At 39.1% G+C, this 15,223-nt stretch overlaps 1 non-coding gene across 1 annotated transcript; it reads left to right on the forward strand.

Moving 5' to 3' along the window:
• Window positions 1-7,287: 7,287 nt before the first annotated feature.
• On the forward strand, window positions 7,288-7,360 carry TRNAK-UUU (transfer RNA lysine (anticodon UUU)). The gene has a single exon. It is a non-coding gene; the product is annotated as a tRNA-Lys (tRNA).
• The last annotated feature ends 7,863 nt before the right edge of the window (window positions 7,361-15,223 follow it).

The following is a 15,223-nucleotide window of genomic DNA, read 5'->3' on the forward strand; positions in this document are numbered from 1 at the left end:
TCAGGCTAGAGGAGCACCTTGAAATGACTGTGAGCAAATCTTTGTACATTTTGTTATTTGCAGCACTTTACAGTTTCATCTACCTTCATTTAAACTTGTATTTTTAGGGTGTTTTGTTATCATCAAGTCTCTCTTAATTTATGGCTACAATTCTAGTAGACATAAATTGGGGGAGATTGTTGGGAATATGTTGTGAACTTGATGATTTCATTAATAAAACACCTTAGTAGATTTAACTTAGTGAAAAATGTAGCACTTGACGGATAAGGAATATAGTCCCGACGGATGACTCAATATAGTCCCGACGGATGATGGTTTGTTATCCATCGAGTGAGTAGCTTGTGTAATAATAAGTCACGAAGCACATTTATGCAAACACCTTTGTTTAGATTCTGTAGTAGCATATAAGTCATGTTGACTTTAATTAGATATGCAGAATAGGTTGATTAATTGTACATAGATGATGACTTCTAATTCTGTATAAATGAAATGAAGTCAAGTGCCAAATAGCTACTCGACGGATAAACAACAATGCTACTCGACGGATGATCAACAAGGCAACCCGACGGATGATCATGTACCCGACGGATTATCAATTTAAACATCTGTTAACAGTGACAACACAGTCACATGCGTCGAGTGCATGTAAAAGGAATGTGGAAGCCTACTCAACGGGGTTTTAGAGAACAAAGAAGCATTTCCATTTCCATGCTATTATGAAGATGTTCAAAGATGTTGGAATAGAGTAATGAAGTAGCATAGTATTAGACTTGATAGGTTTTGTTTTATTATCTTGTCTTATTACTGTGTAATCTTGGTGATATATAAACCAAGAGTAGCAATTAGAACAATAAAAAGACTAAGCAATACATTTTCTCAGAGAAACAATTGTAAGCTATATCCTTAGTATTTCTCTGTAAGTTTAGTTGTTCTTATTGTTGTAAGCAGCTGTGAGCTACTCAAACTTCACATGGTTCTCTTGATATATATATATATAATATATATCTGGTGGATACATTCAAATCCACCAGAAAATTTTAAAGACTTGTGTTTTTATTACTTTGTGTTTTGATTTAACTAACACTTATTCCGCACTTAACAAATCAAACACATATATATATATATATTACTAAGATAAAATATTTTGTAATTCAGAAAAAGTTTCAAGAATTCCATTCAACCCCCCTTCTGTAATTCTTGTTGCATTGTTAGGGACTAACAATCTTCTAACGACCTTAGCTACACAAAAGAAACCTTGAGCTCCCCTACTCGACTTTGATGGCAAGAGTCTTTCCTCTATCTTCTCTTGAACCAACATGTGTATATAACATCATTATTAAAGGATCTATACACAACTCAAATGACTCTTATACTATTTGACTCTAATGCAACAAATATGCACAAATTCACTTATTACCATGCATCTCTATAACATAACCACTTAGTGCACATAATCACATCTCGTTATAATTAGTCACATAGAAAAATGGCACATAATTCACATAATCATACGAGTATCGAATTATCTCAAGACACTCTACCCTTGACCACTCGATCTTTGCTATTCCTCATTCTTAGACACCAAAACTTGAAATTTCTAGGTACTATAAATCCAATTCTTTTAAGTCTTCTTAGAACATTAACTTCTAATGATATTTAACTATCTTAAACATAACAAGACACACATAGGCCTCACCTAATTGAACTCATAAACACCTGACACAAGTCTAACCTTCCCGAGAGCACCATTCGACACCACCTTGTGTGCCTTGGAAAACTCAAACCTTGATACTTAGTGCATTCACTAAAATCTGACTTTTCCTAACTCCTTACTCATAAAACTAACTCCCAAACTTTGTTTGACACTAAGGCCTCATTTGGGCTCATATATGGCTTCTTATGAAGTTGACACAATTCTGCAGATTGTAACTTTACAAACTGCCATGTTTTACCCAACTTAAAACCCATTAAACTTACTCTAAGGTTGGTTCTAATGAATTAATAAGCTTCCCTTGACTCCAATACATATTTATATATCAAGGACCGAGGTTACATACCGAAAACCAATCCTAAATTGGATCCTAAACACACTAACTCCAAAACTGTCTCTATTTTGGGTTACTCTCGATTTTACACCAATCCACCCATCTAAACCAAAGTTTTTTCTCAAATTAAGGCTACTGAACTCAAGACTATACTATGCCTCAACATTCTGGAGTTTAGGCCTCCTAGGGGCTCATAAATGCTCACTCAAAATGCTACAATATTTTGACCAAAACTTCAACTCAACACTCAAGCTAAACTACCCTTCCTTCATTACTCCCACACGGCCGTAAACACTTCACCACAAGGATCAACAAAACTAAATCACACTCCCTCTTATTCAACCTATTATCTACCGAGGAGATCATTCCATACTCTAAAAATCATAATAACCAATGATATATAAATACAATTATGCATGACAATTAACTTGATTTTCGAACTTAACATGCATATATTCAAATTTTTTACTTTAAACAAAGTCATGATACTCACAAATTATGTTTCCTTAAAAACTTATCATACTTCAATATAGCAAGGCAAGTCATTACCTAGTACATGCCAAGCAATATCAAGATTAAAACCTCACAAATTGAAAATATAGCCATGAAATTATTTAAACCTGATAGTACTCTACTAATACCTTTAGATCACAACCTAAAACTTACATTCAAGCATTTATATCATTATATGTCAAGCAAAACGTGGCATGTATGAGTTTATACTATCATGCAAGACTTGAAAATATGGGGATCATTGATATGCATGAACTTAAATCAAAAGATAAGCTTGGAAACATGATTATTACACTAAATGCAAAGAAAACAACTTAATTTAGCTCCATTCGGCTCCTTTTTAAGCCATTTCCGAATGGCGAGGAGGGGAATTGTGGGAGTAGAACACTTCACACACCATTACCTTCTCCAAAAACAATGTATTTCATGGTTTGGACCTTAAGTTCATAAGAACCAAAGTCTTCCAATTGAGTTGTTAAATAACCTAGACATGCAACACTTAATCACTTAAATTCTTGCACAAAGCATATAAATATAACTTGAACAAAGGTAGGAGGGTTTTATTACACTAAGATCTTGAAGGATTGAATGAAATTTGAGTGTGTGTGTTTGTTTATTTTGGTTCGGCAGAGAGAGAAAGAAGAGAGAGAAGGGGGAGAAAGAAATAGCTTGGTTGAGTGGTTAATCTCCAAATATGGTTCACTTGATGTGGTTTTGTATTTTTATGAGCTACTTGGATAGTGGAGTGGGTAAGTACTAAACTATCATTCTCCCAAAACAACCAAGTTTTTCCATGCATGACGATTCTAGTAAATTGGTTAATAAGAAGAAGTTAGTGGGGTTGGAAATGACTTTGGTACCCCTCTCTCCTTTTGGATGTTCAAATGAATGCAAGGGAAAATGGGTAATCAACAAATCTTTATTCACAATTCTAAATATCATTTAAAAGAATGACTTTTATAAATAAAAATAAAATTCCATAAATTACAATAATTATACTATAAAATAGCTTGGAATTTTAGAAATTTTATAAGATCACTTTTATAATTTTAGAGAAAACATATTTTTGAAAAGTAAATTTCATCAACTTAAAAAATCTTGAAAATCACACACAAAATTCCAGATAAAACACTTTGCTCATCAATTTATAATAATCTGCTATATTTGGTCGCATAAACATTTAATTGACTCATATTCATGCAAGCTTACAATAATTACACACAAATATCCTAAAACGACTCAACTACAAGTACTTAAATACCGGTCGCAACATCCTCTCCCCCTTAAAGGATTTTGTCCCCAGAATCTAGGAGAACAAATGAGGATATTGCACCCGCATACCAGACTCTAACTCCCACATTGATTCCTCAATCTTGGGATTCCTCCAAAGTACTTTCACTAATCTCACTAATTTATTCCTAAGACTCTTTTCTTACCAGTCGAGTATCTTGCTGGGTTGCTCTACATAAGACATATCTGCTTGAATTTCTATTGGTTCAAACTCTATCACATGCTTGATATCTGGATTATACTTCTTAAGTAATGACACATGGAATACAATATGAACATGCTGATACTGTGGCGGAAAAGCTAGCTCATAAGCAACTTTCCCCACTTGACCCAAAATTTCAAAGGGACCGATGTATCGCGATGCTAATTTTTCTTTCTTCCCAAATCTGGTCAATCATTTCCATGATGATACTTTTAATAATACCGCTTCGCCTACTTGGAAATTCACGTCATTTTGAGCTAGGTCGGCATACTTTCGTTGCCTGTCTTGAGCAGCAAGCAATCTGTTAGGTCCCAATATGTTTGTAGAAGGGGGGGTTGAATACAAACTATACCGTTTAATCGAATAAAATGCAGAATAAAAAGGTGAAACAAAATTCAAGATAAATAAAACTTTTATTAAACTTGAAAGGTGTTACAACAACGGTATCTGTTACAAGGGATTAATCTCAAATCAATTATTAAAAATCTAGAATAAATTCGACATGAACTTTTTCTATTTTTGCAATAATTAGAATCAAATGCTAAATGCGATTTGAGATTAGGTTCTAGGGATTTTGATCCGCTAGATTGTTACACAAGAACAAGATAAATAATTCTAGTGGTTTGGATTTAACTTTACAATCTAGAATTTTGATCTTAAATAAAGCAGATGAAAAATGAAATGTTTTGCTTTTGTTTCTGCTGTTTTCTTGACTTGTGTGTTCTGTTGAAAAATGATCTGCTTTCTGTTGTTTAAGTAAACAAAACAATCACGTTGAATCAGCAAGACTTTCGGCAAGACAATCAAATGAACTGGCATGACAATCCATTTGAACTGGTAGGACTTTCGGTGAGACTATCCTTTTGAACTAGCAAGACAATCCCAATAGCTAGCAAGACAATCAGAATGAACTAGCAAGACTTTCGGTATGACTATCAATTGTCATACCGATTGTCATAGTAGTTCAAATCATATTGTCTTACTGAATTATTAATAGATTTTAATCTAATAAAAATTCTGAAAATCCTTAATATTAATTCTGAATTAATTAATCAATTAATTCAATTAATCAATAAATTAATCTTTGCAGATATAATTTATTTTCTTAATTAAATTATATGACTTAATTAATTAATAGAGAATTAATACTAATCTTGAGCAGCAACCATTCTTCTGAAAATCTTCTGAAAATCACTGTCAATTATGAATCAATTCCACCACTTCAATGTTGACACTCGATGAATCAATTCTTCTGAAAACCAAATTCTTTAGGGTACCAAATACCTAGATTTGGTGTTCCCTTAAGATATCTTAAGATTCGTTTAACAGCAACGAGATGAATATCTCTAGTATCTGCTTGGAACTTTGCACATAAGCATGTAGCATACATAATATCTGTTCTACTTGCAGTAAGATAGAGTAACGAGCCAATCATACCTCTGTAGCTTGTGACATCTACCTTAATGGAGTTTTCACATGGTCCAAGCTTGACAGCTGTAGTTGATGGAGTCCTTGCTGATGCAGAATCCTCTAGATTGTACTTTTTGAGGAGTTCCTTGAGATACTTGGATTGACAAATAAATGTTCCATCTAACCTTTGATTTACTTGTAATCCAGGAAATAAGCATATATGGAATCGGCAGGTATGTGTCACGCACGATAGTTCGATTGGGAAGGTACCTGAGGTTAGCCAAATCACTATCTTCTTTTCTTGAATGCATAGATCAGGGTATTTGACTAAGTAAGGAAGTAGCACCGGCGGCAGTTAACTACTAGGGCTTTTCCCTCTTTATAGGGCTTACCTCTTTGTTCCTTTGAGAGTCATCAGAGAATGGGAGGTACTAATACCGAAACTCGTGTCTTATGCTTCTTGTTTTCCTATACTAAGGTGTCCTCTCTCACCTGGCTTATTAGCTCCCAAGACATCACTGCAGGTCTAGCTCATTTTTATGTAAATGAGCATTGATCCCCTACTGTGACATATGATGGTGTACCTAGACTTGGTGGTGAGCTACCTTCTTTCATACTGTCAGTGAGGGTAAACATACTGGATTAAGAGATCCAAGGAAATAGAGCGACTTTCCATAACAATAATACCGCACTATCGCATTATATACACCATTTAGCGACAAATCCTTTGCTCTAATGCCTCGTTACGTATATCGCTAGCGATAGGTTTTACATCTCGCCTAGCCTCATCTCTTGAGCCTAGTGGGCGCTGCACAAGTAACCGCCGTTCTCTTATCCGCTTGAATAGAGAGAATATCCCAGCTAGAATAGAAAGATATATAGGATATACTAGGGAATGATTGGCCTTAGCGATTCTTAGCTATGAACAACTCCTTCTTCCTCCCCTAGACCTATTGAAGTTGCCTACCCTTTATGACTTTATGATAAGGCTCACTCGCTACCCTAAGCCCTACAGTTCCTTCACTTACCGCCTAATCTTAATCTATTGCCCTGCCTCCAAGAGAATCAATGGCACCAACCGATTCAATGGCAGCTAGTTCCAGGGAAGCTGCTTCAATGGAAGTTGGATTGCCCTCCTTTGAGTGTGAGTTCAATTGGATGAATCTATCAAGTAAAGGTCAACATATGTAGCAGCAAGCATGGTGCATTGCCTATTTCTCGCTCGGGAGCCAAAACAAAACGAACACGCCTGTTACCTACTGTACTGGACCCTCGACCATGCATTCTACCTTTGTCAAATCAGAACCAATACCACTGCGCTCGAACAGTTGAGCGGCCGCCGACCAGCAACTTCCGTGCACAGATATAGATTCATTCTTCATACCTGGTCCAGCCTCACAACCCTTCGCGGGTTGGTAAGAAGTCAGTCTTGTTTGGTAAGACGAAATTAGGCAAAGAAAAAAGAGTGCTCGGCCAGAATAACGGCCAACAAAGACCGTAATTACATAGATAATTGCTCTTCACCTTCTCCGTCTTTAAGGCGAACCGTATGGCGGCTGGAAAGAAAGACGACCTCGCCTTCTCATAGATGGTATCAGTGAGAGCCATTTTAGTATCCCCCATTGACCTTCTTTTGTAGATAGAATCTTCAATGAGTGGAAACAAGCAACCTTACGTTTTCTTCGCTTGCTCTGCAGTACGAGCCTCATACAGAGCCGCGCCCCTTTCATATGATGAGAAGAAGAGGGGCTGAAGGCGGCTGCTATCTAAGCGAAGGGGCCGCCCACTTTTCCGCACCAATCCTTATTTACTACTATATATTTTTTGGGGTGTATAGCTCAGTTGGTAGAGCATTGGGCTTTTAACCTAATGGTCGCAGGTTCAAGTCCTGCTATACCCAAACCTACCTTACTATACTATGAGTAAGGATGCGTAGTAGCGTTCAAAGATCGCTCTTTGGCCTTTCCTTTAGACGCACTTCAGCGGCGGATAGCAGCATGGGCAAAGCACTCTGCACGGCGAGCAGCCGGTTCTTATTGCATTCATCAAGATAGTCTTTCTCGCTCCTGAACTCTGCGGCGAGTTCAGCCACCACCCCCGGGCCTGAGCTCTGCTCGAGCGTAGTCAGCCAGCTTCGTGACTTTGCTTGGCTTCCAGCATTGCAAAGGGATAACCTTTCAATATCTAGGCGCCCTAGAAGGAGGGGTCCCGCGGGCTTCTTCCCCGAAGGTCAAGCTGTAGTCCCTGTCCCTGGGAGAAGTGGAAGGAGTTAGGAGGAGGGAGCGCCCTTTGCCCTAATAACTAATAAATAGGCGGCTTCACCCCCAAGTCGTCAATAAAATAGATAAAATATGTGATCATGACAGTACACTGATGCATAGGTCTTGTCTTCTTTACGGCCTTTTGATCATGATGCATCATGAACGCGCCAATATGTGATCGGGGTGAGCCGTGGTTAGATATAGGGGCGGCTTTGCTGGCTTGGATTGGAAGGAACGGCTTCGCTTTCCGATTGCTTTTTGAGGTCGGTTTGGATGAGCGTGGGCAAGTTCGGGATTCGCTATCGCTCCGCTGCTTCGCGTTTAGAAAGCCGTATTTTTTATCCCGAAGGGGGCATGCTGCAAAAGCGTAGGTGAGTGATAAGCGTAGGAGGCGTGCCAGAAGGGCAGCGGTAGCAGTGTGGTTCCAGGTTCCCGTCGCTAGATTGAGATCTGCAGGGCGGCGGGGACTTCGACTGCCTTATATCAGGTGAAGAGAAGGGGGTGGTAGGCTTAGTAGGGCTCGAACCTACAATATAACCGTTATGGGCGGTACGTTTCAACCAATTAAACTATAAGCCCCTACGGATCTCTACATGAAATTCGCTCGCTTCGGGAAGAGCGGACGGAAAGAGGAGGCCTTTGCTCTATCTGCTTCTTCCTCTTCCCAGGAATGAACAATTGGATAAAAAAAAGTTTTTTTTTATTATTGTTTCTAGAATATTATTATTATATATTATTATATATAAAATGATAAAAATAGAATAGAATTAAGTTCTATTAGCCCTTTCACGACTCAAACTGCCGGTACGCTTTCCGGCTCGCAATGGCTCAAACGGGCGGGGGCTCTCTATTTGCTTGCAATGCCGGTTCTTCGCCTTTAGTTAGAAGTAGAAGTAGAGGGCGCCATTTGCCCCACACTTCAGAAAAAGTAGAAGTGATGAAGGGGTAGTAACTCATATCACGGGAGGAAACTTTGCGCAGAGTTCCATTACTATTAATGGGGGGCTCCGCGATTTCTTATGGGCACAGGCATCCCAAGTAATTAAATCTTATGGTTCTTCATTATCTGCATATGGGCTTTTCTTCCTAGGTGCCCATTTTGTATGGGCCTTTAGTTTAATGTTTCTATTCAGTGGACGTGGTTATTGGCAAGAACTTATTGAATCCATCGTTTGGGCTCATAATAAATTAAAAGTTGCTCCTGCTACTCAGCCGAGAGCCTTAAGCATTGTACAAGGACGTGCTTTAACCTATGGAGTCCTATTCTTGCGATATAACGCTAAATATTAGCCATAGAATGGATTTGGGCTTTGGATTCAAAATCTTGGAAAAAATATATCATAGGAGCTAGCCTTAGGGGCCCATTCCTAAAGCCATGCGGGTTGGTCAGAAAAAACATTATCATAGACTATATGGAGGAGTGAGGAAAGGAAAGGGCTTCCATGACAATGAGGTCATTCTTGCATGGGCTTGCTTTGATGATGGGTAGACATCTTCCTTCTTTAACCCTTTTAGTATAGCTTGAACTCGTCCAAAGCGCTCAAGCTGGTCAAAAAAAGTAGCAGCTTTCACGTATGGTAATTTCCGCCGATCTAATTTATTAAACAAGGCCCCAAGTACATGAACTATTATAGCTTCCAGTGTATATTGACCTAACACATTTAGAATACTTAAAGCCTTATCAGTTAGACCCATTTTCTTCTGATTTAGATAATCTTTTGCTGTAATCTTACTTGGATTAATTATCTAACCATTGCTGGATATTTCTCAAAAGCCTTAGTCTCTTTTCCTTCAAAATCCCTTGTATAACTTTTGATTTGAATCTGTAATTCATAAAAATGAAATCTTTATCCGTTTTACAATCATAATAACCATCTTTTAACATTTTAAAAAAAAATCTTATTATGAGCCTTATTTTTCCATTTTTTAGATTTCATATGCATCTCCACTTTATTTAGGAATATATTCATGAACTTGTCATACATTAAACATCTTACAGCATCCTTATCTTTCATCTCACTACTCTTTTTACCCATTTCTATACTGGTCTCTTCTTTTATCCCATCATTTTGCTGGAAATAAGCCAGTAAAAGACAACTAGAAGCAAGTGGGGGTACGTAAACGAGGACGGATCACAGTGTTTTTGTACTAGTCAGCTTTGAGGTGTCGAGTGAGGGATTGTTCTATCTCTTATGAAAGGGGCCTTGGTGCCTTATTATTAGAGAAAAGGGAGTACTATCTGATGCTTCGCTCGATTATTGGCCTATTCCGCTCGATTATTGTCCTATTACGCTCGATTATTGCGCCCTTTTCTTTACTTTTCTTTAGGGCCGGGGATGGGGTTAAGACGCGTGGCGATACCACGATTTAGGGCCGGGGACGGGGTTAAGACGCGTGGCGATACCCGCGAAAAACAAAACTTCAACTATTGATATAATTTTAGTTGGTGGAAAGAGTTAAGGGCCTCTAACGCCTATAAATAGAAGCTTCTTTCAGTCTCTATTAGGCACAAAGCAAAGGGCACTTAGTAGAAGAAAGTAAGTAGCCATGGATCCCAATGGAGGAATTGACAGACTTTCTATTATTTCAAATGAAATCGCACAAGTGGAGGCAGCAAAGCTCTACTGGGAGCACATGCTAGCACTTTTCTGGGAGCATCTGCCTGCTATCGATCCTGAGATGATAGCAGACGCTATGCAACAAATAAGGGACCGCATTCGCGGTCTGGAAGACCGGAGGAGGGCGCTGGTACAAGAGCAGCAAGCACTTATTGTGCAAGCTGCGATAAATCGTGCCAACGGCGGGGGAGACTAGAGGAGTCCGTCGACTCTAGAGGGTTTAAATAAGTGTCTGTAGATGCACAAAGTAGTTTATTTTCATGTCATGTATGGTGGTTCTTTGTCTTTTTTTAGTAGAGATCTACTCCGATGCTTACTGGAGATAGACTCCTACTTATGCTAACTATCTTTGTTTGGTTTTCTTTTTTATGTTTGCATGTATGGGAACCCTAGTTTAAGATGTTTACTACTTATGCTTTTAGAATAATAAAGACTTTTTCGTATAAATGAAAATGAAGTTCTTTCCTTTTATTCTTTCTATAGTGGAGATAGTAGCACGTAATTACAGACATATTATTAAAGTGGTAAGAACGGGTTTCGTTCTAGTGCCCGAAAAGAAGATTCCAAAGCTTTTCCGTTACAGAACCGTACGTGAGATTTTCATCTCATACGGTTCCTCCCTTATGTGCATAATGAAAAGCAAATAATATATATAATCTAAATAATAAGCTTTAAGCCTTAGATCTCTTTCTCGTTCGAGGTGGGAGTAGGCAGTTCTCTAGAACTGGATGTTGAATTATCAAAAAGATGATAGGAAGAAAAACCTGCTACTAGTTTTTTTTGGTACTTGGGAATCGAATTTGAAAGCAATGTCTTTAACTCTTTCATCTATCGTTGCTCGCATATCAATTGCATCGGAGTAGTTTTTAGCTCGCAAGAGGGTCCTCTTGGCAATCTTAATGTCTCCTTTCCTTTGGTCTCCATGGAGAGTGCTTTACATGCTCTTCAATGGTGTAGAGAGGCACAACAAAACCATTCTTGTCAATCACAAGTAGAGTGCACCTGATGCTTGTGAGTGACACAGATAAGTGCACGTCCAATTAAGAATTAAGAATTTCTTAGAATTCATTATTTAAAATAAGCCTTGCCCTCTAGTTGATAAGGCGATCTCTCTCTAAAATGAGTTTGGCAAATCGACCGAAAAATAGAATGAATGATCACAGTGTCTTAGCACCTTTTCTTTACTCGGGAAGAAGGCGAGTAGTTAATATCTTAAATAAGTGTGTTTCTAACGAATGCTAAACCGGCCTGGCGTTGTTTGATTTGATTAATAGGAAAGATGGGAGTTGGAAGAATCCGTTTTTATGAAGAATTCACCATGCGGGATAGAAACCTAATCCTAATAGGAAAAAACCCATCACTGAACAATCATAGGAATAGAAGAAATAGGTTAAGACCAAATGACAAAACTCTCTATGAGTTGGGCTACATAAAAGATCCTATTCTAAAATGGATGTAGGCTTAACTAAAGCCCAATGCAGGTTGAACTCTATGCTATGGAATCTAAGCCTCACTACCCTCTTAGGGTGTTACAAGTCATTTTTGGCCTAATGCAAGGCCCCATCTAGATTCAGCTTAGGGATTTATGAGAGATTGATTGATGGACCTAAGCTAAACTTAGAAGATTGAACCTAAACCAAAGCCTATAGACTGAATTAGGAGAGCAGAGGTTTAATCTAAGACCAATAAAGCAAGCCCAAATCCATGCAAGAAGGCCCGTTGATCTATCCAAATTAAAAGCCCGTCAAAGGTGGCTCCTCACATGAAATCATGTAAAGGATCCGAGCCCTTCACATCAAAACGATGTTCCAGCGGTCTCTACCCAAGTAGCTTTGGTCCATGATAAAATGCGTCAGGGTTCAACAGTTGTTGTGGGGTTCTTATTTTACATCCCGCCCCCGATACATGGTATCTCCGTATTGTAAGGATATGAGATTAGAATCATACTTCTGCAGTCACAGCAAGAGCGATAGGGACTATTGGTATAACTTATACTGGAGGGCTAAACGCTATGTAGAGGAGACCGATCAAGGATCATTTCATTGCATAAGCTTTTTATTGGATTTTAATGCATGTTCTTCTATCTTGAATACCTGATTGTAGTTCGAAAGAGAATACGATAGTGGAAGAATACGGGCTTTGATCCGAAGAAGCTCATGCTACAGTTTGAGGCTTCGATAGCCTAGATCGCGCAAATGGGGCAGAGATCCTTCCTAGGCCTTATAGTGGGATATCAGCCCAGCCATTGGAACGAAATTAGCTACTTCAGAAGAAGATCAAGAAAAGGTTGCTTGCTGTTACCATTAAGTATGCAAAAAACTCCGCAATCTTACTCGAAAGACGCGCTAAAACGTTTGTTTTTTCCTCTTTCTTAATTAATGTGAAGAAAGAAAGTTTCGGTAGACTGGGCTTCTATATACAGTTGCATAACTAGAACGAAGCACGATAAGCTGACAGCTACACCGGCAATGCCCAAAGCTCCTTGGACTATTTAACTACCGATTGATCCACTACTGGGATGGATTCTTCTTTCACTACTTACTGACGGACTTACATCCAGGGAGTGAATTATCTAGGTTAGGTATCCTGGTGGATCCTGGTAGACCGGTTGGTGTTCATCAGTCAGTTTGCTTCTTTCTTTGACTGACGTAATTGATTCGCCGTTCCTTCCGATTCGGATGGAGATGCGGAATCTTCTTCTCTAGCTACAGCTACCCTATGAGATCGCTTGCACAAGCTTTGGATTAAACAAGATCGGCCATAGAATCGAAGAAAAGAATGGGGACATAGCGAGAGAGTTGAAAACCTGATGAAGCGAGATGAAGCAGGGCCTAGCGATAGGGCTAAGAAGAAACTGAATACTGATGAGCAGTGCATCAAAGTCACGCTGCCAGACGGTACTACCTTCTACAGCAACTAGCAATTACAGAACGAGGCCTCTGGTGAGGGTTTTAAAACTGCCGGTGTCGTTAAAGCGCAGTAACGAGAAGTTTTTAGATAACAAGATATTCGATACGTAAGATTTCAAGTAAGCACAATTAGCCGTAGAATAGAACTCTGATCGTAGAGCACTGAACGCTAATACGCTTGCTCGATTTGACCCCATAAGCGGGATCACCACCCAATAGCATGTTGCCGCCAGAAGCAGAACCCCGTATTTCTTCTAGAGAATCTCCTAATTGGCCCAGAGCAAATTCTTTAACTAGAAAAAATTACTGTAAATATGCTCATCCTAGGCATAAGCTCTACTTTCTCTCTCTTGTGGTTGCATCGTGTCTAGCAGGTGAGGAAAGCCTCTTTTAAAATATTATATAACCAGGGGTCCCCCTTATAGAGTAATAGCCGTCCCATCTCTATGGTCTGGAAGGAGTAGTTTTCCAGTATTTATATAGAGTGTGTTGTTTCTATACTATATTAGGTTGTTGGGCCAACGTGGAGTATTCTAGAACTTCTCCACCGTTGTAAAATCCTAAATCCATAGAGTGCTCCCTCGCTTTATATTATGGAAAAGGCGCATAAATTCTATTTTTTCCTATTTTCAACATTAAGATGTTGCGCCCCTATCAATGTGAATTGATAAATCCAATTTAGGGAAACGGAAATTCCTATTAGATATATATAATACTGAGTCAACAGGAGAACTACCCCTATTCCGACTTTGAACAGGCTTCTTTCTTTCTTTCTAGCCTGTTCGTTTTGGCCTCACTCTTTCATGGGGGGACCCCGATTAAAAAAAAAGAACCTATAGGAAAATAAAGGGGCAACCTCTAGGGTTTTACAGTTCATGGCATGTGTTCACACTCACGCATCATATGCGGGTGTGGTATGCAGCATGGAGGGTACGCCCTGGGGTGAAGTTCTTTGATTATGCTCTACTGGGCGATTACATTGTCATCGCGGATCCAGTAGTCGCGAAGTCATATCTTGAGGTTATGGAGGGATGTAAGGTGACCATATCAAAAGAAAAGTCCCTCATCTCTAACGTGAGTGCTCTAGAATTTGCTAAAAGATTTATGGTCTATTCTATAAGGTTACACTTTACTTTAGTTCTGTGTCCCTTCGGGTTCTCCGTACTCTCTCTTCTGGAGTTTCCACTTTCCTGTTTTCGGAACTGCGAGTAAATTTGCTGTGTTTGTACAGGTTACGCGGCGGATCTTATAAGGTCTACTCACGTCAAGGTCTTCCGGCATCTAAATGTTGGAAGCGCCATTATCTCTTAATGTTTTTGCCGACTGGCATACTTCCTTTACCATTTAACCTTTATATATATAGAAGGTATAGTGTATATAGCTGTTGATTACTTATTCCGGGTACGGACTTTACCTAGTTTTAACTCCTCGTTCTTAGCCCGTTCACGAGCCATACCCATGACTTGCTCACTACAAAGGTAGACTCACTCTAAAGATCCTTGTTAGCTCCTTTAAGTAAGGTAAAATTCGGACAGATCTCTCAATCGTCGAGGGCTTAGTCCCATCCACCTTGCCCTTGATCGAAACTTCTCTCTCTCAACTTGAATGCTCTAAGACAAAGCAGTCTTAGTAGCTTTCCGCCATCCCCGAAGTCGTTACCTTAACCGCAAGGAGGGGAGGTCAAATGGGCAGTTAATAGTGATGGCTTCATCCACTCCTACTATGTGTATGGAAGTAGGTAGCCTGTTCAGGAAAGATAGATGGCTTCTTGTCTTGTAAGAAGATGATCTTGTCCTAAACGAAAGGGTAGAACCAGGTTCACCTCTATTTAATGAACCAAGCAAAAAAAGTAGTAAGGTAGCGGTTCTTTCTTTTGAAACAAAGCAGGCGAATAAGTCTATGTTATATTGGAAGATCATTATGTTCCGGCCGGTGCCAAGGAAGCGAAGAATGGTATTTCATAGTCTTACTCAGA

This window comes from Apium graveolens, chromosome 9 (genome assembly GCF_009905375.1).
Source record: "Apium graveolens cultivar Ventura chromosome 9, ASM990537v1, whole genome shotgun sequence".
NCBI classification, from domain to species: domain Eukaryota; kingdom Viridiplantae; phylum Streptophyta; class Magnoliopsida; order Apiales; family Apiaceae; genus Apium; species Apium graveolens.